Source organism: Haemaphysalis longicornis, unplaced genomic scaffold (assembly GCF_048455015.1).
Source record: "Haemaphysalis longicornis isolate Haplotype H1 unplaced genomic scaffold, Haemaphysalis longicornis Haplotype H1 scaffold_4, whole genome shotgun sequence".
Lineage (NCBI taxonomy): Eukaryota > Metazoa > Arthropoda > Arachnida > Ixodida > Ixodidae > Haemaphysalis > Haemaphysalis longicornis.
Window position 1 is genome coordinate 174039431 of NW_027526361.1, and position 25575 is coordinate 174065005.

A 25575-nucleotide genomic window follows, 5' to 3' on the forward strand; every position below is an offset into this window, starting at 1 on the left:
CCATTGGAGTTTCCTGCCTTTGCTTGTAAAAATGGCCTATAAAGACGAAGTACGTATTGTTCAGGCAAAAATCTAGAAGCCTGCGTAGTTCTGGCTCATCCATCGGTGATCTCTTGGGCAACGTCGGATCAGCCTGGAGAGCAGCGGTGCATAGGTTCACAGCCAGGTCAATCGGAATGCTCGTGAAAAGGGACTTCACGTCGAAGGACACCATCAAGTCGTCTTTCTCGATCACGGTGTTGCAAGTCTTCTCGACAAAATCGAAAGAATTACGAATGTGAGTGGTCCCTTTACCGACGAGCGGAGCCAGAACTTGGTGCAGGAACTTCGACAGGTGGCCCTGCACCAAGTTCTGGCTCCGCTCGTCGGTAAAGGGACCACTCACATTCGTAATTCTTTCGATTTTGTCGAGAAGACTCGCAACACCGTGATCGAGAAAGACGACTTGATGGTGTCCTTCGACGTGAAGTCCCTTTTCACGAGCATTACGATTGACCTGGCTGTCAACCTATGCACCGCTGCTCTCGAGGCTGATCAGACGTTGCCCAAGAGATCACTGATGGATGTGCCAGAACTACGCAGGCTTCTAGATTTTTGCCTCAACAATACGTACTTCGTCTTTATAAGCCATTTTTACAAGCAAAGGCAGGAGACTCCAATGGGTGCCGCTATTTCGGTCACGGCGGCGAACCTGACTATGGAAGCGCTGGAAGCACGCGCGCTAGCCTCCTTTGCCCCTCAACCAAAAGTGTTCTTGCGTTATGTCGACGATTGTTTTGGCGTCGTTCAGAAAGACGCGGCGAACAGCTTGCTGGCCCACCTCAACAGTATGGAACGTGCCATTCAGTTCATGTCAGAAGAGGGGGCCGATGGCAAACTTCCCTTCCTGGACGTCCTCGTGTCTCGGCAGGGCCAGAGGCTACGTTTCAGCGTGTACCGCAAGGAAACGCACACAGGCCGCTACCTGAACTTCAACTCCGTGCACCCCGCTTCCCGCAAGACGGCTGTTGTTAGCAATGCTACTGCAGCGTGCGAAAAGATTGTGCTCGAAGCCCGAGGATGCTGCGGTGGGCACGGCAAAGGTACGGGACGACCTGGCTAGCTGCGGTTACCCTAGGCACTTTAAAAACGCAACGGAACGCCAACTGACCCGACGGGGACAACTGGACGTGCCTCCTGCCCCGATGAAGCGAGCTCCTGTGCCCTACCTTCCAGGAACAAGTGAATGTTTGGCACGTATCCTACGGGAATATGACGTGCAGGTGGCCCACGTTCCAGCCAAAAAGATGCGCCATGAGCTCGTGAGAGTCGAGGACTGCTTGCCCAAGGAGCGCTTCTCCGGTGTGGTATACGAGATACCTTGTGCAGACTGCAGTGGCGTGTATATCGGGGAATCAGGAAATTATAAGAATCGTCTGCAGCAGTACGCACGTGACGTAAAGAATAAAAGCGTCCGCAACAATGCGTTAGCCGAACACGCCGTCGTGAATGACCACAAGATTGATTGGGACAATGCAAGAATCGTCGCTACAGAAAAAGTGACAGCATCACGGCTACATCTGGAATCACTAATCATTCAGACCACATCTAACACAGTCAAACGTAACGACGGAAATCTAAACCCGATCTACGCACTCTCTTTGCAGCGATTATTTAAGCCCACTTAAACGACCCACTTCTGGTGATGCATTTATTGTGAACAAGGCTTCCGTGTTGGAAGCCCAAACGTCAGTAGGTTTTGTTTGGACTGGTCGGCGTCTCTTTTTCGTTCCTAATCCTACATAGGTGAAACTGGAAAATTTTAAAAGAATTCAATAGCACCAGAACGATGTCAAAAAAGGCAATGCAAGTTGAATTGCCTTGGCGGATTATCACCTGGCTACTGACCACCCCATCGATTAGGATTCCGCAAGCATAATCGCATCAGAGAAGCGCCTGTCGACACGACTACTTTTAGAATCAGAGCATATTCAACCAACTAAAAACACGATTAACCGGTAGCGGGGTAATCTTCCTGAGATATACATGCACAATCTGCGCCACCGAACCTATAGATAGTCGCGACCTTTCACCCCCTCTTCATTGTGAACAAGGGGCCAGTAGGGGCCCCAAGGCATCTTTATTTATTTGTTTTTGACCAGGTGAGTGCCTGCTTGTATTTCATCAATGAATCACCCTCCCCTGACGTGTTTTCGTCGAACCTTGGACTCTTTTAGGTGTCAGTGGGTTTACACAGCCAACTTGTGGGGACGCACATAAGCTCTTAACAAATGAGCTGCATAGTGGCTATGCACTAGCCGTGGTTTTTATTAGTTGCCTTGATGTATATGATCTTCTGTCGCAGTGTTTTAGGTAGCTCACTCGCACATTATTCCTTTGTTTTTGGACATTGTGGAGTGTCCAATGATTATTCGTTCTATTTCTGATTTTTATTGCAACTGTAAATATGTCAGGAGTCCCGTAATGAGTTTCTGGCAGTAATAGAGCACTAGTGTGTGCATGAAGGCAGTCTAAACAGAAAAATTGGCTGCCTTGCCTTTGCTTAGAGCGGCCATGCAGACAACCCACAAGTTCGGTTCATTCGACAGATTGCCTCGTTAGAATCATACTGACACCATTTTTTAACGCGCAATTCACTCGAATAAGCTATATAATTAGGAAAAAGGGAATGGCCATGCGACCCACTAGCTCATTTCCCACAGCAGTACCTATGATGTCATATGTCCCCAGCTGTGCGATTGGCTGAGGCCGGCAAAAGCAAACGCAAATTGGGCAGGCCTTATAAGCATGCCGAACGAGCTATTTGCGCTTAAATGTAATGCATATTCATTTTACAGCAGTAAAAATGGGGCAGTAAACAATGAAAGTTACGAAAATACGCGTACACATACAAGTACCGATGCGCACTGCTGTTGGTACGGCGTGCACTATACTTGTTTTAGCTGCACAGCACTCCGCCGCTTTGGAGTTGGCTTGCACGGCCCTGGCCGATTGGCATAGGCGATGTTGTCTTACGTGACCCTGTTTGTCGAGGATACCTCATGTTTCACAAAACCATTACTTTCTACAGTAACGAAAACAAGCCAGGTGCAGACGCGGTCAAAAACAAAGCAATGGCAAACAACGGTTTGTGGATGAGTATGGTAGCTCCACCTGGGAGGACTGATGGCTAGCAAGGCTGCAGACCCGAGTGACGCAGTAGTTTGTTTGATTACATGCACTTATGGCTTCATTGCTGACATCCCAAAAACACACGAATGGTGGGAGAATCAGACTTTTAACCTAAATTAATTTCTCAGTGAATGAAGCGGTGGGGCACTATAAAACAGGAAATATTTCGAACGAAGCGAACTTCTATGTTGTCCGAATGGCCCCTTTAATGCACTGTATTGTATTTTTGGTTCCTGTAGTGATGTCACCATGAAGGAACCGCAGTAGACAAAGTTAATGTTAGCGCTTTACCATGCATTTTTTTTTGTGTGTTTGATGGAAACAAATATAATACTCTAATCAAGGACTTTATCCGAAGCGTTCCCAACGTTTCGGAACCTACTTGCCTCATTCATTAGAACTGTCTATGTTTGACCAAGAGCAATAGTTCTACATATAAACAATTTTTTTGTTTGCTGCAGCGGATCAGAGGCTAGGGCACAAGTAGGGGGTAGGACAGCTAGATATCTGTTCATCTTTCGCGGGCTTGCTTGGGTGTGACAACTGTATCTAGTTGTCAATTCCAATTTGTTGTGGTCAGTTTTTCTCAACTAAATTGTAGCTTTTTTAAAGATTATGGAAGGTTTTGTGTGCCTAAAGGGTTGCCGCATTGCATGTTTGGCCTATGTAGCGTTGAAAACGGATATTTTGCTTCAAAGTGGAATGTTGGCCTAGCATCATGGTCCTGTGGTTGCTGCTCACTTTCATTCATGCCATTATTTTTTATATTATCACTTAAAATTAAAAGTTAACCAATCTGCTGTCATTTTAATTTTGTCACCTGCTTTATACTTTCTTTTTTTTCAACTGTCTGTAAGGAGTGACAATTCGTCCTTTTATGATACCAAGTCATCGGACTGTGCTAGTTGGTACATGTTTGAATGGATGAAAAACCAGCGGAAAACACAGGGTACGGAAGAGAACGACAGGATCAGCTTGTCCCGTTGTTCTCTTTTAACTGTGTCCTGTGTTTACCGCTGGTTTTTCATCCATTCAATTTTCATGAATTCGTTGAACAGTGATTAGTTTAAGTGCTCAAGCAATTTTTGGCTTGAAGGTTCCCTGTAGCATTTATATAAGTGCTCTCTGCTCTTTTTTTACCCAAGACCCCATTACCAGCCTTAATGAGATTGTCTTTTGTAGACATGAAGTTGAAATAAATATTTGTTTGCATTGCTTTGCATATTTTGAAAGAATTGCTTGCTCACTTTCTTTCAACCCTGTTTCTTAATCCTGCTTAAAGCATTTTTCCATGTTTATTTTTTTTCAGAACCAGGAAGGGTGCTCATCCTCGGTTCTTGCTGAAGCACCAGTATCTGTACTTCACACGTGAGCTTTGAACACGCAGTAATTATGGTATGAAACATTTTACCAGTATTAGCTTGCTTTGTAGATGTCAAAGCTCTCGACAGTGTAGTACATTGTCTGGTGTAGTGCACAATGTCTCTATAACAGCACCCGCTGGGTGCTGTTGTAGAGAATAATTTTGTGGCTATAATACTTGAGATTATTCTAAAATGTACATCAAATACTAGTAAGAATAGCTTAATATCCCATGTGCAGCTTTGTGTAAAAACAGCCAGAAATGTATGATCAATTTAAATTGATTTTAATGTTTCTAAATGCAAGTATTCTAAGTTTAAGCTGCCTTATTTAGTAAAATATTTTCTAACAATTGCATAGCTACCAAAGGTTTACAGAAAAGCTTTCATTGGTTATGCACCTTCTCAGCGAAACAAAAATGTCATTAAGAAAAGCAGAAAGTAGCAACGGAAAGTAGCAACACTAAAGCTGCTAATAAAAAAGATGCTAAACGTTTTATCGATAATATTGCTGATTTTATTTCTAGTCAACTCTAAAAAGGGCTATAGACGGGTTTGATGGTTCCCATGACGCACCTCGTAATACTAAACGAAACTAATGGGCACTGGCTGTTGGCTTTTCATTTGCAACATCGAAAAATGACCCCACATCCACCAGCAGGAACATAATGCAAGGCACCATGCACAAGCTAGACTCATGATAAAATACTGCTATAACAACAATGTCATCACATTTCAACCAGGGAACTCATATGCATTGTTCTGTGATGTTTACAGTTCTTGGTATTGCTATGTGGGGTCATTTTTCATGAAGCAAAAAGAATAATGTAAAATAAAATAAGTGGCAGTGGCGACCCAACTTTTATGGGTAGAATAAAGCCACAGTACGTAGGGAAGTATACATATTGTATTTGGTCTGCCTTAATATTGAGCTTTTCTGCTCAGCTCAAGAATAAGGCACTAAACATTGCGAGTAGCTACCGTGATTGGAAGTTTGATGAAATGCTGAGAAGCCAAGGGTTTTAAGGTTCGAAGAACTTTTGTGCAGTTGATCTGTTGCACGCCTACTTGCTTTCACTGCATAACACGTTTATGCTGTGCAGTGAAGCTCGAAGGATGTGCGCTGCAGTTTAGCAAAATGAACATAAAAATGAATTTTTAACACCGTTTCGAATAATCAACATCCTCTAATGATACAACTTCTGTACTGCGATTTGGCTGTAATATTAGACTTTATAAATGGATGTTTCAAAAATCGGTGGGTCAAAAAGTTCAAGTAAATTATCAGCTGACATTGAGCTTTAATGGAATGTCTCATAGAACGGAGCTTGGAAAGCACGAACGTTTCATACCGTAATTGTGTGTCATACTGTGCCATATGTGGCTGCACACCTGCAGCGCCATTTGTGAACCGAGGATGATGCACCCTTTGTGTACTCCTTTAGGTGGGTGCTTTTGCAGGAAAAGCTCCTACCTATGATATTTTGGGCAGAAAAGGGTGCTCCTGCGGCGAAAGAATCCAAGCACCCTAAAGGGTGTGCTTGGATTCTGGCGGTACTTGTCCGTGCTAAGCGCATGATATGGTTTGGACATTCCAAGCTCTAGCCCGCCGAACGCAAAGTAATGCCTTGACTCCAACGCGAGTGCTTTTAATAACAACTTTGATGACACCACTGTTGAGAATCGGTTGAAACGGAGCAGGCGACGCACGTCGGTGTTATATTTTTCTTCGGCGTGCGGCCGCAGTGGCACGAGCCGCGCGATCAGCCATGTTCGTGGCTATTTCAGTGTTGCCAAACGAAGAAATTGACAGCTAAACTTTTCAATGAATACCGGCTATAGGATGGGTCAAAGATAAATGTTCTTTATAGTTCAGACTGCTGTGTCCACCTCATTGCATTCGGAGGGAAGGAAGTTCATAATTGCTTGTATCTTAATATTTGGTATGTGCTTGGCTGTAAAGTTTTAAGGGAAGTTGCCAAAATGTTTATTAATAGACACCTCAATCATAGTTTATGGTTGTGAATTAGTTTTAGTCTCAGGATTCATGCACAGAATTTTGCAAACATTCTTGTTTCTTTTTTTGTGTTGCAACATTTACTGTCGATTGTAAAAGTTTGTTCGGAAAACGTGGTTTCATTCGGCTTGAGTCTCAAGATTTTTGACACAAAAGAAATTTTGCAATTTATGGTCAATAGAACTTATAAATGTGATTGTCTGCCTTTTAAAAAAAGTTGTGACGACAAATACCAATACAAGTTCTCTACGGGTGCACATCACATGGGATATTGTTTTTGGAAGCTACCACCAGAAAACATGATTGCAATTGTAGTGGGGGTCCAGTTCTGTCTAGTTGTATCTCTTGAATGCTAATGTGTAGTGAGCACACTGATAACGGTTTTCAGTGGTCCCTCTAGTGCACCAATGTTGTGATCGTCACGTGCATGAAATTGTGAAGTTCTATTATTTCTTCTTTTTTGGTTCAGACTACTACGTTTTTTTTTGTGTGTCATGTCAAGTTAACCGATATTTCAAGATATCCGAGTTTGATGCCACGAGGGATCACTGTATATATAACTTAAAATTGTGGCATTAGTCATAAATTGTTGCATTTCATTTACTTACAGAGCCTCCAGACATACACCTGTCGCCATGAATTGCATTAGGACACCTTGGTGATAGGTCGCAAGCCTCCAAGGCTATGGTGATGACATGCGCAACACCATGGTACTGCGCATGCCATCACCTTTAAATAACGGTGTGAGGATGCTCAACACCCTTTATTTAGGGTGTTGAGCGACCTCACCACCGTTTAAGGGTGTTGAGCGTCCTCACCACCCTTTAAGGGTGTACACCCTTTTTTTGCGAAAACACCTTTTAAAGGTGTTAGCCATGGGACAAGGTTTTTACACCCTTTTCGACCAAAAAGGGTGTAAAAAAGTTTAGTGTGTAGTTTGAATGAGTCAAGGATATAAGGCGCGTTCGTAGCCTTCCATTCTGTGTCGGCTTTGTGGCGAAGTGGGTAGAGCACCATGTACCTTGCGTTCCGCCCGCAGGGTCGTGGGATCGAAACCAGGCGCCGGTAAGTAATTTTTTTTTATATAGTGTAGGGGGAGGGGTGAGGACCTGTTGTTAAGAGCGAGGAGGGTAGCGTGATGCGGGAGAGGAGGAGTGGGGGAGAGGGCGCAACTGGAACGGCTGTTGCGGACGCCGAGGCACGCCGACAACGCCGGGTGACATCGTCAGTTAAAGAAATGCTCTGCATTTAAAATGGCATGTTTGTGCACACCTCCGGCGGTGAAGTGCTGTACAAGCGTTATTTTTTATTCGCATTCAGAACGACGTCGGTCGCGCGAAGCCGCAGAGCAGGCAGCACAACCTAAGCCTACCAGAGTTTACCGACTAAAACGCATAAACAACCAAATGGCGGCTTCCATGAACCGTCTCAGTGCAAAAAGATGTCACGTAATGCGAACCGACCAATTATCATTGGGGCGGCACGGAAGAATAGGAGAAAAGGGGGCTGGTTCAGTGTACCCTTATCTAGTGAAACTAGCCGAGCGCAAGCGACAAGTCAGCCGAGACGACGGGAAACATTTCCCACCCTCCTTCATCACCATTTGTAGTGGTTTACAACAGCCTTGCTGGCCATTAACAATCCTAGGGCGTGATGCCAACGAATTTTTGAAAGCGACGCTTTACTACTTTCATCTATAGACGGTTTTGTCGCGGATGCGCAAGTTCACCCTTTGACCCCAGACACACCTCTGCGACAACACCCCTCGAAGCGCATGGCGTGATTCTCCGGGCCCCCTTTCGGCGCTGCGCACAACGCCCATTTTTCAGTGTTCCGCTCAGCTAGCGGCGGCGGCCGTGCGGTCGCGGACGCTCAGCTGATGGGTAGGCGACCGACCCCACCGCCTGCCGCGCATGCGCCCTTTGGTCGTCTCAGTCTACGTGACTCGTCTTGCGCCCGGCGAAAATGAACTCCGCGTTCGCCGTGAATGAAAGCGAGGCAGGGCCTCCTTCTGTGACCGTTACGCGGCACCGATCGGCTTTAATTGAGCCGTGGCCGGCAACGCAGCTGTACCAAAGGTTAACCAAACCAAAGCAAGACTTAACCAGACTAAGGCAAGTTTTTCTTTCCATATTGAAGGTGAGCTGAGCTCAAACGTACGCGGAAGTTTTATTTAGCGCGAGCCTTTACGGTGGTAATATAAAACGACACATGCATAGGCGGATACACTTTTATTTAGAATCTATTGACCTTGAAAATGTGCACATAAAGATAACTAATAAACTCTAATGCCCCTCATGATACCCAATGATGACTATTGTAATATTGATGTCGATATCATGTTTTCGACGGGGTGCGACTTATGTGTTGAGCGCATTTTTAGGTCACACACGCGTGAACGTTCGTTTTCTAACGCCGCGCACAACGCCAGGCGGAGTCGAAAAGGCGCTTGCTTTTGCACTCTACGTTACTGTTGTTGGCGTTTTCATTATCAATAGTTCTCTTTCACTTCAGTTTCGGGCAGTGTTGCCTTTGCTGGGCGTCAGACATCCGCTAAAAAGCAATGAGAAATCCGCCAGATTCCGCTAGATTCTAAAACATATCCGCTAAATTTCCCGCTAGGGCCTATTTTATTTAAAATAACAGTGCAATTTCGTATGATAAATACCTTTACCATTCTTAAAAGCTCCCCAAAACTACGAGAGCTGAAATAATATATAAAAGAGTCTTCCAAGGAGTCTAACAGAACACTTTAGGTTTCAGTGCTGCGGTGGTCGTCATTGGTCAACCTCTACACAGAAGAGGCTAAAAGTTATAAATCTTCACACTGATGAAAAAAAAAAAAACAAATCACTGGTCAACGAAAAACACATCGAGGTCTTCGTCGCCGCTGTCGTCGGCTGACACCATCTCCACAGGACCGTTGGTACTCGTTGAGGGACCAGAAAGGTGACTTCGTTGCACATACGTTGCAGATGTCCCGATCGCACTAACAACTGCTGCGGGAAGTTCGTAATCAACACAACTTTTCTGGTGTCACTTCAGTCCCGCTCTTACGACGAGGATGGAGTTTGTTGTTTCGAGCTTCGGCTTGTTCCTCATCTTGGATTTTAGTATGTTAAGCTGACTAAACCTCATCTCTACTTCGGCATTTGAATACGGCATCCCGAGCATCGACATGGCAAATCCGGCCAGCTCGGCGAACGGGTTTCCGCCACAGGCGTCTTTATAGAAGTGAATTTCACACCAGAACGACTGCGTGGACGATATTTGATTCCAGTCCAGAAGGGTGATTTTGCTCCACTGGTTTTGAATTTTTTCGATTGTCTCAGAGCCGTTTTGAAACCTCACGGATTTGTTTGTCGGAGATAGGCAGAGCAAGTGAACAGGAGCCCTCCTAACCCCTGAAGTTAAGCAATTTCTGCATTTTTAGAGGACACGGAAATGGTTTCTTGCAGGGCGATTCTGAATCGGTGCACTGCGTGAGGTTTGCGCCAGAAATCCGCTATGTATAAAAATGACCCGTCAAAAAATCCACTAGCCGCTAGACTAATATTTTCCCCGTCAGAATAAAATGAAATCCGCCAGATTTAGCGGAAAATCCGCTAAATTGGCATCACTGGTTTCGGGGGACGAGTTTTCACTACGACGTGTGCAGCGATATGCCTTGATTAAGCGATGAGCTTGGTATATAAAGTGGCTTTCCCACATTACGTTTTTCTTGGCCCATGGAAGCCATAATATCTCGGATACTATAGCCATAGAAGATTCAACGAAAATTCACGAACTAGTAGCGCGACTGCTGGAGCCGACTTTCAATCCAAATCCCACAACAGTAATAAGCCGCTTCATTTCTTTGACGTGAGTCCTCTGGTGTCATGAGTAAACTGAAAAAAAAAAAACTGGGCGTTTTGTGACTCTGTAACAACGCCTGCTTTTCATCGATCAACACGGAAAACTAGACGTGTTGGTACAATATGGTCCAAAAAACATTTAGTGCCCTTCCACTCTGTGACGAAAGATGGCCAGCAAAGCTGCGGTGCCGAGCCTCAACGTGAGCTTTGACTGGGTCGTAGTCCAAGGGGTGCACGAAGCAAAACACGTTTGTTTGTAATATGCGATTGAGCATAGTTTCTGTTTAATTAACTGAATGAACTTTGGACGAACTAGAGTTTTGTTCCAGTGATCAAACATAGGGGTGTCCGTTTCCCTCCCGTAGTATCCCTTATGTATTGAGAGCAGGCGAGAATTCCACAAAATTTACCAGTTCACTGAGAACCATGCACTTGTGAAGGTTATATAAAACCGGCGTTGTGTTAGGGCTGTCTCAGCGGCTAATTGTCATATAATTTGTTTCGGTATATTTTCAATAAAACAAGCGTTAGAGCCACTTTCTCTAAAGGTATTCCCTCGGAAGATTGACCTGATTCACTGTGCAACACTCGACGTGGGAAAGCCATCTTACAAAGAGCAAGCTTACAACGATCCCCTTAAAGTCTGCTTAACCTCCTAACCCAAATGAATTACTGGCAAGACATTTTAGGGCGCAGCCCTTCGGCGCCCGTCCCTGGGCTCAGCCGCGTTGGCGTCGTCGTGACCGAGCGAACGATGGGAAGACCAACGAGTAGAAGAAAGCAAAGGAGGAGAAAGTCGCGAAATTGGGAGGGGAGGGTGGTTCGCCGTGGCGGCGCGAGCCAGCGCTTTCCGAAAGTGTGCGGTGAGGGAAGGGAAGGGACAGTATGCCGTGCCCGCACGAGGAGCTCGACGTTGACGAAAACGTGAGGGGGGTGTTCGCGTGACAATGATGTGCGTTTGCTTAATGCTATGTTCAGACTACCGACGTAGCAGCCGTATCGTGCGCTATGGACGTAAAAAGATGGCGTTTCACGCAGTTCGGTTGGCTGAGACGTCAATTGATGTCATTATTCAAAGATATTACGACAGTTGCGACAACAGTCTGAACCTGGCCTGAGACGCAGTTCGCAGTCTCTTCCTGAGACGCACTTCGCGCAGCCGCCGCAGAGGCTCACCGTCGAGAGAACCGACGAGTTAGTGCTGCCCCAGCGCACTGCAGGAATGAGTGCTGAACCAGGAATGAATGAAACCACGTTTATTCCACATTTTAATGTGCCGAGTTCACTGCGGTTGAAAGGACTACGGTGTTATAGTAGAGGGAAAGGGGGGATGGGCTGCCTCCGTTTTATTACCTGACGCTTTGGAGGCAGCTAAAAGGAGGCCGCTTGAATCTTGTGGCTGTTCGGAGCCGATCACCAAGCGGTGGCGCCGCCGGGTCTTGAAGGAACAGGAAGAGTGGTCGCCGGAGCTCGGTGGCTGGATCCGGAGGCTTGGGATCCGGACAGGCCCATGCCCAGAGACAAAAAGGCCAGAGTCCCCGTTTTATGGTGGCCAGGGCACGAAGTCTAGCTGGAATGTAGAGCGGGCACTCCCACCACAGGTGGTCGAGATCAGCGCGGCAGTTGCACGTGGAGCCGGTGCCAGTTACAGGCAGTGGTGTGTCACCTCTGTGGAAATGGTTCAGCAAACAAGGAGTAAGCAGTGTGCTTGTCTGAATTCTTCGAAGCAGGACAGACTCTCGACGTGTGAATACCTTCGAGGGGAGCGGCGGTATCAAGAGTGGATTGCCAACTGCTGTGAGGCAGGCCGCACGTTGTTGTTTGGTCAAATGCTTGTCTGCCAGCGGATCTGCTAGCTCGCGTGGGTTACCTAGGAGAGGAAAAGGAAGTTCGGAGGCTCTGGCTAGCGCGGCGTAAAGGTGAGCGCGCGCTAATCTATAAGCCTTGTCGTTTCCGGGTATACCACAATGCGCGGGGACCCAGAGGATGGTAACATCGCGAACGCGTTCATGGAGTAGGCACGCCTAGTGTCGGATCTTCTACAGCACATGGTCTGTGTAACGAACATGAGCTCGTGCTCGATGGGCAGCCCGAGAATCAGTATACACACTATGGTGAACGGGGTCAGTTTCAGATGAAGTGTCGAGGGCCCACTCCAAATAACCAGGGGAGTGAAACTTCCTGTACCGTGCATGGGACGCGATATTCGCTCGCAGCGCCGGACAGCCCCCAAAGACCAGGGGTTTTTGGGGGCTGTCCGGCGCTGCCCCCCCCCCTTCCCTCAAAAAAAAAACCCTGGTTTTGTGGGGCGGTACAGAAAACATGGCGGCACGTTGCAGACATGCACTGGGAGACGCCATCTTCATGGGGACTGAAAAGCCGAGCAAGGGGGGGGGGGGGGCGGTGGCGGCTTAGCCGCAAATTCAATTGGGACGCACTTGCAAGGTAAATTGAGTGAGTGGAAGATTAACAGATGTCCAGTGCATGACCTTGTTCCTGTTTCGCAACCCGCCACATTATCAAAAGGGCAATTGTCTCGTTCTGATTGAGGAAGTTTTGCGGGTGCACTTCTTTTTGCCCCACTTGTTTTAAGTACCAGGTTGTTTTGGTTTATTAGTACACACAATATAGACAAGAATAAAGAGCACAGTTTTTTTAATTTTTATTTCCCAGTACCTTTCATACAGTAAAAACACAACTTGGATAGTTTACGCTTTTAGTCGCATACAGAAGTGTATGGCACATGGCCGCAGGCTAAAAACTAGGTATCCAGCCAGTACATATCTATCCAGTGCCTTGTCTGCCCAAGCTCCACGTAGTCTCGGCTGGTGGAATGGGTAGGACACAGCCGGTAGGTGCTGTAGATGTGGCGAGATGGTAAATGAGCCAGGTCCTGCCTCCTCGCACACTGCAGCCAAACGCGAGATCTGGTACATCATCAAGCACGTGTTAGAATGAACACTAGCTTTATTGCTGTTTTCAGGTGCACATACTAGTTTTGAGGAGTGAAAATTGGCATCTGTATTTGAACTAAACGTTATGTGATATGTTAGGAATCTTTCTTTCTTAAATTGATTTTGGATACAAAGACGACTTGTGGCAACACCAATGGTAAAGGCGAATTTTTAATTAAAATCAGCCTTTACTATTAAGAGACGCGGATACGTTTTTCAATTTGTGCGATCGTAATGTTCGGTGGCAACGACCCACCTTTCCTCCTAATCCAAAATACATTTCTGCAGAAAAAAACCAGCCATCCCACACCAGGATCTCTAAACAATTATTCATGCATATATACTTTGGTGCACTATGTATTCCACACAGATTCCTCCGGCCCTGCAGTAAACCTTATTTAAAAACCTGTAAAAAATTACTACCACAGGTTAAGCCTGAATTGTTTAATTATTTGTCGGCTTACAGCTGTACTGCGTTCTCGTGAGTATATCGTTCGTGTACTTCAAGCTGGATCTCGAAGCACGGAACTGAAGCGTAATTTATAAATGGCGAATTTATAGTTATGATTCTATTATAAACATATACAGTAATTGGTTAGTTTGTATATTTATTGCTACAAATTCATTCTGCTGTATGCTGTAGATTCAGGTGGAGACAAAATGCAGAAAACACAACTGAAACGCAATAAAATAGTTTATGTAGTCACTACTTCGTCAACATAGTGCTAATAACACAATATGAACCCATGGACCGACCCTTTGAGCCAAAAGTGTAGGGGAGATGCCTTCCTTCAGCTGTGGACATAAATAGGCTGGTAATAATAACGATCACAATAACACTCATGATAATTTCAATAATCCCAATAATACTAATAATAACAACAACAACAACAACGCAATCTACAGAAATAAACTATAAACGCAGGCAATCAAAAGGTAATAAAAATATAGCGGCCAAGCTCACACCGTTTTATTAGTTATTGTATATGTTGCTACGAATACATTTTGCTGCATACCGTACATTCACTAAACCCATAATGCGAGACACACGATCGAAATGCATTAAATCAGTAACGCACGTATAAACAAACGTGTGTAGCTAATGTAGTCATTGGAGTAATTGCCAGATGCTCTGCCCCGCATTTCATGCGCAATTCAAGAGGCGAGGAAGACAGTCAGAATGTAATAAATAAATAGTGCATGTGTATGCTCACTTATATTAAAAAGCAACAGCTGCAACCGCATCCTGCTATGTCGTGCAAGCGTAGAAAAGCAAAAGGAGCGTCATGCAGATCGTACCTTTTGTCCGCCGGAATTTAAAGGAATTTTATTCCGGCCTGGCGTGAAGAATTTTGACACCACTCAGTACAGAACGATCTATGATGACGGCGCGCAATCATTCAAGCGTCTGTTTCGATGAGCCAAGCTTTACGGTGGTAAAAACGGCCTTCGGAACACGGTGGATCGTAGCATACCTATTGGCGCGACAAGAAACGCCCCTTTTCTGCGGTGCGAAAGCAGAAAGGCGCGGTTCCCGTTTTCCCCTCATGGTGGCGCTCGTATTTTCGCAATCTCGAACTGAAACTTTTAAGTTCACTTGCATATTAAAAACTTCGTAATAGAAAAATAACCTCGTAATAAATAGAAAATGCAAAAGCAACGATCATTTATGCTCGTATGTAGTGCAGCCTCGAAGCGTTAGGATCGCTGCAGTCACGGGGCAGAAAAACGGGGTTGTTGCATCCCCCTGGCTGAACTGCGAATGACGCAACCGGTCGTGCGCATCTGCATCGGCTGTTGTAGAACGCGCACATGCGCTCTCAGCCAGTTCTTACAGAGCAATGAGAGACGCAACTGGTGGAATTGCGTCGTCTGCCGCTGCTGCCAAACGAGCTGCCCGAACAGATGCGCCCAAATATCGCATTAGGGAGCATCGTAATCGCCAGCCAATTTTTTAAAAGAAATATAAGCGCTCTTGTAATAAAATATGGAGCCCCTGGGACCTTTTTGATTTTACATGATTTTTTCCGTGCGCCGGGGGTGTGGCGCGCAGTGTTACGATCCAGAGGATTTGCGTGGGCTCCGCAACGTGGCGCTACGCTCGCTAGCGATTCTTGTCTACATCGCTCTGTTACCGGAGGCTATCTGCTGGATCCTAGTCATAGACAGCTCTGCTGTAAAACAGCGCGAAAAAGACAAGGACAGAGACAGGAGTATGGAGAGTGCGCGTAACCTCCAACGGGTTTTGTTGCGAATGAAACCCATCCCATAGATAAACCGTCCAACCACAGGTTCTCGTCTGCGGATGCGTAGCAATTTAAACTCTCTTTCAGACAGCCTGAAAGCGGCCATGCTCACGCACGCCTCCCCAAGTGTGAAAAAAATTTGCCCTGATTCAACGATATTACGCGACAGCTCTGTTTTGCATTTCATAATGACGCAAGCATTTCTGAAGTCCTCGCAAGGCAAACAGTGCCTTGCCACGAAGCCTTCTGAATCTTTTCCCTCACGTGCATTTTCCCCACTGTTTGCCTGCTTGCTCAACCAATCGTTAACGCACCTCCCAGTTTGGCCTACGCACAGTTTTCCGCGCCTAAGAAAATTTGAAGTATCATTTTCTGCGCATTCCACAAAATTTACCATCTCTTCCTCAAGAACGTTGAACGAAGCGCGAAAGCTAAAATTACGTCCAACCTTCGTTGACAGTGCACCCACTTGGTTGTCAAACCATCGTAGAGAGAAACCTGTCTACAAACGATCTAAATGCGATACGTCGTTTATGCGATAGAGGTACACTGTTTAGGCCTCCTTTATGAATGTTGCCTGTATTGTCTTATTTAGAACTGTTTCTTTTTCGCGATTTTTGTCTGATGATCTGTCTGATGGTAGGTTTTAACGCGCCGACGCAAGGCAGGCGATGAGGCGCGCCGTAGTGGAGGGCTCCGGATAAATTTTGACCACCTGGGGATCTTTTTAACGTGCGCCGAAATCTCGTACACACGGGCGTTTTTGCTTTTCGCCTCCATCAGAAAACCGGCCGCCGCGGCCGGGAATCGAACCCGCGACCTCGTGCTCAGCAGCGCAACGCCTTAGCCACTGAGCCACCGCGGCGGGTTTTTCGCGATTTTTAAGTAACCGTTTTGACACACTGAAGGTACGGTTTCACGCACGCGCAATACGTCCAGAGATCTTATCAGAGCTTTTCAGCTGACCAACCGATCTAAGGGGGAATGCATTAGTTTTCTGACAGAACGGCATCGATCCAACTAAGAAAGGTTTCTCTTTAAAAGGTCGCCCATGCTTTATTCCGCATTCACTTTGCTGGGTTGCCTTCGGGTTGCATTCTACACAGCTTAGAAAGCTTGTGGGAGCCAGCGCCACAGTTTGAGATTGTGGGACGTGTAAAAATAATGTATCACAGTCACGTTCTGCCTGCGCTCCGCGTGGGCTTCACACGTTTGTGACGTAGTGCGCAATTCTTTCAGACGGCGCTCTGCGACTGGAAAAAGAAGGCGCTGAGGGCATCCGGCAGTCCCTAATCTTCTGGCTGGGTGGCTCCACGCATGCACTACGGGAAAGGTTTGCTGAGAGCGTTCATAAAAGAGATCGCAGCAATAGTTCGTTTAACGAGCTTCGAAAGCGCCGAGCTAAAAGGCAGAAGTGTTTGTTGGCTCATGAATTCTAGCTCCCAAGCAACAGACATCCTTAAACAGGAACCAAATGCCCGAGAATCTAATTTGGCCATTGCCTGGAACTCAGATTTAGACGTCCTCTTCTCAGCGTCACCGTATTCACTCCAGGGGCGGTATTCTCGAGTTTTGTCCTTTTTGCGTCCCTTTCAAAAGTGTCCCTTTTGGCGAGCCCTGATTGGCTAAGAGCAAACAACCGGAAGTGACGTAACGCAAGCGGAACAAACCTACTGCCAACGCTCACTGCTTAACGGGAAGTACGTCACGATGAAAGGGACTCAAAAAGGACGTTTTCAAAAGGGACAGTTACGAGAATACCGCCCCAGAATGTTGCTATGATCAAGCGCTCTCTCGTACTCAGTTTTTTTCGGTACACTCTTAGGCAAAAAGAACTAAAATAGGGACTAAAATACAGGTGTTAGTCTTCGCAGGCAGCAGTTCATCTTCAATGGGAGTATCTGTAGCAGAGTGTGTGCGGTGTGCACAAATGCGGACTAACTGTTCGTCCCCGCCGATCTATAAGGAGTAACGGGAAGACGAAACGCATACATTTAGTCTCTCGGCTGCGTCGTTAATCCCCTAATGGCGTCGTCGTTCCCATTTCGCGCATATGTGTGTGGACAGTTTCAGATTTCCAAAACACAAGTCATTGCAGTCAGTGGGTCCTTTACATGGTGCGACTGGAAAAAATCTCTATGTTCAATAAAAAAAAAGCGCCTAGTGACAATCGAGCGGCGGCTAATGGCAAGGAGCGGCGATGAGTGACCGAGAGACGCTTCTCGGCGAGGTTATGTTGATACCCTGTGTTGCATACGATTCGGGCGAGGTAATAACGGCCGATGAAAGATTTCAAGCCCCTCAACAATAACACAAATATTACTGACAATAGCAAACGTTGATCCCCAAGCGTAATGAATATATATGTGTTTCACAGACGAGAAAAAACGCATTAGTTGCTGGTGACAACTGCAAAATGACAACTGCAACAACTGATGACAACTGCAACAGCGTCTTGAAGTTATCTTTTACACTCGGTACATAATTGCCTTGTGCACCAAAGCTATTACAATGCTGCAACTGTTGTAAACCCCAGTTGCATCTCCCAGTCCCGATCGTCTAGCGACGCTAACTTGAAGAATTCAGGCTAAGCAACACCAAATTTGATTTACGCCAATGCAGGAAAATTTGGTCTGTTTCCGTATTCTGATACTCATACAGGCGACCGCTTTCACAGACGATACCTAGAGCACTTAACGCATGTATCGAACAGTAAGAATACACTTAGTTTTCGCTAATTTGTGCGTAAACAAATGAGTCGTCCGATCACCCAGCCATCTATCTTAACAGGTGACGAGTTGATTGCTCTTTACGAGAAAAAACTGATTGTGAGGCTGTACTTAGACTGGAAATCAGCAATGGACCCTCAAGTTAGCAAAGCGCTAAGCGCAAACCGCAAATCGCGGTCACGTTCGCTTGCACGGATAGAAATTCCGGCACCAGTTGCAATGAATCCATCACCTGGCACAGCACTACACGCTGTACACTTGATAATTATCTACCCGGCCATCCGTCGGCGGCGTGGTGTGGTGGTAGTGCATCGGGTTCCTTGCGTCTATCTGCGGGCGTTGGCGGTTCGATCCCTGCTGGTGGATGTCTGTTTTTTTTTTCTGCGACTTTCGGCAGTTCGTCCTTGGGGAGTATCGGAGAGGACCTACCGGGTGGCGGACTAGCCGTTCGTCCCCTCACATTTAGTCCCAAAAGGGACTAATGATTGTGGCAAAGGCCGTTAGTCCCCAAAAGGACAAACTTTTAGTCCTTTTTGCCTAAGAGTGTAGTATCAGTCGTCCTGTAACTCGCCCTCCAACTGGATTTGGCGGAATTTTTTTTACATGGGCCATCTATTTCTCATGCAACATAACGCTTAAACACTTGAGGTATGAGGAGCGCCGTGCTCCGAACCAATTTCGACCACCTGGGTATCTTTAACGTGAGACAAAATGTCATTACATGGGCGTTTTTGCTTTTACCTTCCACCTGAAAAGCAGCCACCACGGCCGAGATTAAGCCCTCGTTCGTGGGAGAAGTTAATTTCATCCCTATCTGGGGTTTGTCAAAAGAAGAAATTAACTTTCAGCCACTGACATAGAGCGGATTGCTGTGCTATGTACATTTTTTAAGGTTTTGTATAAGTATACGGTAGAGCTTTCAAGGTTGTAAAATATCATCATGCACAGCGTTCCCTTGCAAATTTGACGGACGCAACCCACCGAATCCAGCGATGCATCCTGAGCCTGCAGGAATTCGGCGGTGCCGTTACCTACCAATGCGGAAGGAAAAGTTCGGTTGTCCACTGCCGCGCGTAACCTCATCCTCACGGCCACCACACTCCGACGAATATAACGCGTTTCTAGCATTGCGACAGTGAAGGACCCGTGTTCCGCTTCGTGGTAGACTAGCTAGAACAAGAATAACCCATTCTTCGAAGTAATTTTCAGCGAAAATTATTAACTTCTGCCGCAAGGACTATGTCCTTCTCAAGAACAAAAACGACCTCGCAGCAACAACAAAATGCCTTTTCGCCATCCGCGCACACGCACGAGACGAAATAATTGAAGCGCCTCACGACAACCCGTTTTCTGAGAACATTTATACATAACGCAGACTACAGCATGAAGAAAAAAATTACGCCCACCTCCCCTCGTGGGAACCCCGGTGAGGTGCGACCCTGAGGGGGGTTCAAGCGCAAGCGGAGAGCAACCATCGACCGAAACGCCGCCGGAGAGCGGCACACCGGTTATATGCGCAGCGCGCCCCAACGAGAGGAGACCGCGGAAGAGAGAGTACTGCACATGCGCCGGCGCCAGTGCGTCTGCCGCGGCTATGACGCAACACAATCTAACACAATCCACTTTAATCCAATCCAATCCAATCCAATTCAAGCCAAGCGAAGCCAAGCCAAGCCAAGCCAAGCCAAGACAATCGAATCCAATCCAATGCCCCTCGCGAGAGAGTGTTCGCTATCGGAGAGGAGAGGGGGTGAGCGGCGGAGAGCGCAGCTGGCACGACGAGGAGAATGGGGGAGGGGTGGACGCCGACAACGCCGACAACAACACCGGATGGATGCAGCGACAAGGCGTGTGAATGAGATGCGTCGCATCTAAAAAGTAATACTGGTCTGGCTGTAGGTCTAGTGTCAGCCGCTAGATACGCAGATGTCGCTTCTGGCCTCCAGGGGAACGCCGGCGACAAGACACGAAAAGATCTTAGAGGAGGCCGGGTAAAAGTGGGCCGAGATGGTAATTTCTGTAGCTGACGGTACGCCATGAGTGTTTGAAATGAATGAACAGCGGGATTATATAACACCCAGAGAAAACGCACCAGCAGGACTCAATGTGAAGGCAGTGCTTGAGGCTGTAAGCACGAATGTACCGTTGTTCAATTCAACTAAATGGAAGATTGATTGGTCGACCTTTGGTAATCTCTGTTTTAAATGCGGAGCATTTCTTAGGCTCGCCTGGTCCTGTGTCGTTGATGGCGGCGCCGTCCACACGCTCACTGCGCATGCGCAGCTCTCCTCCTTACACCCACAGCTCCGCGATACTACACTATAAAAAAAATACGGCGCCCGGTTTCGATCCCACGACTCTCTGGCCGCAATGGGAGGTACGCGGTGCTCTTCCCACTAGGCTACAAATACGGGACAGGAGCAAGTGCTACGAACGCGCCTTATGTCCTTGACTCATTCAAACTACGTCAAGAAGATACTGATACAACGAAGGCACGCGAAGCTGAACGTCAACGGAAACGACGAACTGAAAACTTTAGAGGGGGATGCTGAATTTACCGGACGCGGAATGAACAGCGGGATTATATAACACCCACAGAAAACGCACCAGCAGGACTCAATGTGAAGGCAGTGCTTGAGGCTGTAAGCACGAATGTACCGTTGTTCAATTCAACTAAATGGAAGATTGATTGGTCGACCTTTGGTAATCTCTGTTTTAAATGCGGAGCATTTCTTAGGCTCGCCTGGTTCTGTGTCGTTGATGGCGGCGCCGTCCACACGCTCAATGAATGAACAGCGGGATTATATAACACCCAGAGAAAACGCACCAGCAGGACTCAATGTGAAGGCAGTGCTTGAGGCTGTAAGCACGAATGTACCGTTGTTCAATTCAACTAAATGGAAGATTGATTGGTCGACCTTTGGTAATCTCTGTTTTAAATGCGGATCATTTCTTAGGCTCGCCTGGTCCTGTGTCGTTGATGGCGGCGCCGTCCACACGCTCACTGCGCATGCGCAGCTCTCCTCCTTACACCCACAGCTCCGCGATACTACACTATAAAAAAAATACGGCGCCCGGTTTCGATCCCACGACTCTCTGGCCGCAATGGGAGGTACGCGGTGCTCTTCCCACTAGGCTACAAATACGGGACAGGAGCAAGTGCTACGAACGCGCCTTATGTCCTTGACTCATTCAAACTACGTCAAGAAGCTACTGATACAACGAAGGCACGCGAAGCTGAACGTCAACGGAAACGACGAACTGAAAACTTTAGAGGGGGATGCTGAATTTCCCGTGGGAAAGCTGTGGGGGGAAGCGCCACGCGCCTTGCAGCTCAACCAGCCCCGTCTGCAGCGCCTCTGATGCTGATTGCAGCAGGATGCCGCTAGGGATTGGCCAACCAAAGAATCCATCACGAGATAGGTTCGCGTTCAACCACCGTCGTCATCTTCCCGTAGGGGAACCGCCGAAGAAGAAGAAGAACGAGAAGACAAAGCTGCGAAGAGGAGGGCGTGTACATTGCTCTCAGCCGGTGCACCAATGACAACAACCTTTACCTCACCAAAGCTGACGGAGACTACCGATTCTACCACAGAGACAGCATCGACAAGAACATGATGGACGAGTTTCGGCGCCTCGAGAACCGCCGCCTGCTCACCGTAACACAACAGCACTTGCGTGCCTTTGCCACCGGTGTGGACCCGGACGCGGACTTCCCTCTGGCACAAGTAAAAACCAGATCACTCAACATAACGGCAACACAATGGAACCACACGGAACCGCCACGATGCTTCGCATCCTCATCAGGGTTCCCCACGGGAAGATGGTGTATTTTTTTTCCTTTTGCTTTCTCAGCACTTTAGGCTTGGTCCGGTGCGCAAGCCTTGCTCCGGCCTGAGAAAACCGCAACAAGGCACTTCTCGCGCTCCTCTGCCATAACATGATAACTGGTAACCGGCTGACTGGGTACGCTAGATCGCTTTAGCTGCCGGTGACCCATTTTGTGGTCCAGCAGCGCCGGTATCCGGTCGCCATCCTTCCCAACTCATCCCTTGTTGCCAATTACGAGGTCCAGCGCTTACGGAACACTCCCTTTTACAAAGATGCAAGCGGTGTCATGGGACGCACAGAGACACCGCGCGACCGGCACGTCGGACGCAAATGGCGACGTAGCATGCCGCAAAAATTGCTGTGCTTCGTCTTGGCTGCGCTCTTTCAACAAAGTCGACAGCGGTGCTGCAGAACGCTACCCCTCCCCAAACAACCGCCGGTTCGGCTGACGTCACCCTTCTACGCCCGTGGTCGGCCGTGTAATCCTTACCTGTCGCTCTTTGCGCGCTTATAAGGCTGCAATTTTTTTTGGAATTGGCCAAACTGTTATTCATGCTTTGCAACAGTGGTTAGCAGCGGTGTCAACAGAAGTACTCCGGCAGCAGTTAACGATGATTAGTTTTCGTACTCAGTGTTAATGAGAAGTCAATACCACGAAATGATGTCTCCTCCATCGTCAATACCATCGTCAATACCATCGTCTCCTCCCATGGGGAGGAGACGATGTGCTGAAGTATGGGTTTGAGAATAATGCCGTAATGAAAATAGGCGGATTAATGTACACGAATGCTAGAGAACTTTGTTAACTCGGAAGGTGGAGAGGAAAGTAGCACACTCGCATACCGCGATTACGCCTCTGAACACTTGCAAAATCCCAAGGTGAGTCTCAATAAATGAACAAACTTATCAAGGCTATGCCTAATCACACCGCAGAAATGTAAACCAAATTTCACCCTCTGAAGAACAATTAAAATGGCGTCAGAAAATTTTTAAGTGCGAATGCACTTTATAAGCGACCCCAAACCATCCACCGCCGGCGGCGGCGGCGTTGGCGTCCGCAGTGCTCCTCTATATTTAAAAAAGAAACAGCATCCGGCGCCAGGTTTCGATCCGAGGACTTTGCGGCCGCAGTGCGACGCTCTACCGACCAAGCCACGGAGGCGATTTTTTTTTTCTTTATTGCCATACTTTGACACACAAACAAAACACTACACTCTTAAAGACGCTAGCCAGCACTTGACTAACAGAGTAATGGCTAAAATTGTTTCATGTTTGTTAAAGTTTCAAACACGGGCAACCATTCCGGAGGCTCGGGCTGAGCCCTCCACACTTCAATAATCAGACGAACAGACTCCGAAAAGTACTCTTTGGACCGTTTGGCATCGATGTCGCGATGGCGGATGGCCATGCGCGATTTCCAAATGCCGTGCAGGGCCAGAACCATGACGAGGTCATATGGTACCCCATCCTCGCTTTGAATGGGTAGAAACCTGATCCCGTAGGCATCCAGGGGGAAGTCCTTCTTTAATGTGCGCTGAAGCACATCCCAAAAGAAGACCCCATCCCAACACTCCAAGAAAACATGTTCAACCGTCTCGGGTTTTTTGCATGGGTAACAGTCTACCCCCCATGGAATGTATAGACCTTTCTCTTTTTGCCAGGTTTTTACTGGAAGGACGCCAACGTGAAGTTTAAAAAAGAACGTTTTAACCCATGGCGGCACTGCCATTCTCTTTACTCGTTTAAGTACGTCCTGCCCAGGCCCTGCACGGTACATGGATCTGTACATCGGCTCAGGCAAAACAATATCCGCAAGGTCATGATACGTCACTGACACAGATATCAGCGTCGCCTCCGTGGCTTGGCTCTCACAAGCCACGGAGGCGACGCTGATATCTGTGTCAGTGACGCGCCTTATATCTTTAACGCATTCAAACTACGTCGTCAGCGGCGTGCGTTGGCGACTCAGCGGCGTTATAGCGGCTTGATAACTGCGTGGTGTACACGTGATACTACAAACCCGATGGAAGAGATGGAAGAGAAGGCGGCGAGGCGGTGGGCTGCGGGGGCCGAGCGCAAGCGCCGCAAGCGGGCCGACAACCGTGCATTCGCACTTTCACATTCTCCCCCTCGGGGAAATGCGGGGGAATTTTTTAAATATATTTCTTTGGGTCTTTAGTGTGCCTCTTCCAGTCAGCCAATTGTACTGCGAGAACTTCAATCTTGTTATCGGATTTGTGTAGCGTGGTGCTGCAGCATACGAGCTCCGCTACCAGGGGTGGGCCCGGAATATCCTTCCGCGTGACCTCAATTCCTCGGTGTAATAATGGCTTGAGCATGTATAAGAGCAGCCGCTATTTCCTCCCTTTTTCTAGACTGTTTCGTTGTGCAACCCAATACAAACGTGTTGCACTTAGCCAGAGTGTGCTGCCTGCCAGTTACTCTTTGCTTCTGGAAGTCCCAATAAAGCTGAAGTTTAAAGCTTTCATGGACTTTGAAAGAAAGCACCAGACTTTCACGTGCAAAGATTGTTTTAGAGTACCCGATGGCTTTCTGTTAGGTACAAAGTGCATTAACAAACCATGTTCAAACTTGTGTACCTGCGTAGCTTTTCTGAAAACTGTTAGTGTGCAGGCAGGAAGTGCTAGAAGGCATTCCCGACTGTCTTCAAATTATTTTTTTATTTCATGCGGGGGCCTGTTTATTATGAATTTCATCAGAAAACATATACTAATAAGTGATTAGGCTCAAACCAGGCTGACAGATTCATAAGGAGCAATCGTGAGTACTCGTTAACAACCGCTGGAAAGGTAAGAATGGTATTTCGGTGTTTACCACGAACGTTGCATGTTTTTAAATTCCAGAGATACGGAGATAAACGTTTATTTATCTTAAGGGAAAGGAAGTAAGAGCGGAAGTGGTCAGCCTCCCAATTCCAGGAGGCCGCGAGCCCGCGCTGAGCCCGCGGGCTCGCGGCCGCGTGCCCGGTCGACAAGAGCTTTTTGTTGCTCCGGAGCCGAGCTGGTCAGCGCAAACTTCCACTGCTCAGGTGATGGGTTGGGGAGGGGTTTATGGTTGTGTGGGCATGAGTGCACCAAGTGGTAGGTAGTGAGAGGGACGTTGCAAGTGCGGCAGTCGTGTTGGAAGAGTGATGGAGAAATGTGGGAAAGAACCATGTGGTTAAAGTAAGTACTAATCTGTAGCCGGCGCCAGATATGAGACTGCTGGTTCCTGAGAGCAGGGTGGAAGATGGATAGATGCTTCTGAAGTGCAGGTGGTGGGATAGGATGGCATTGTATGTAGGATTCAGGGATATTAGAGAGGGGATTGTGGAGCCCTGGCAGCTGGAGAAATCTTGCCTTGAGGATAAGAATGCCCCGAAGTGCAGATTGCTGGCGGCAGCGTGAGCTGC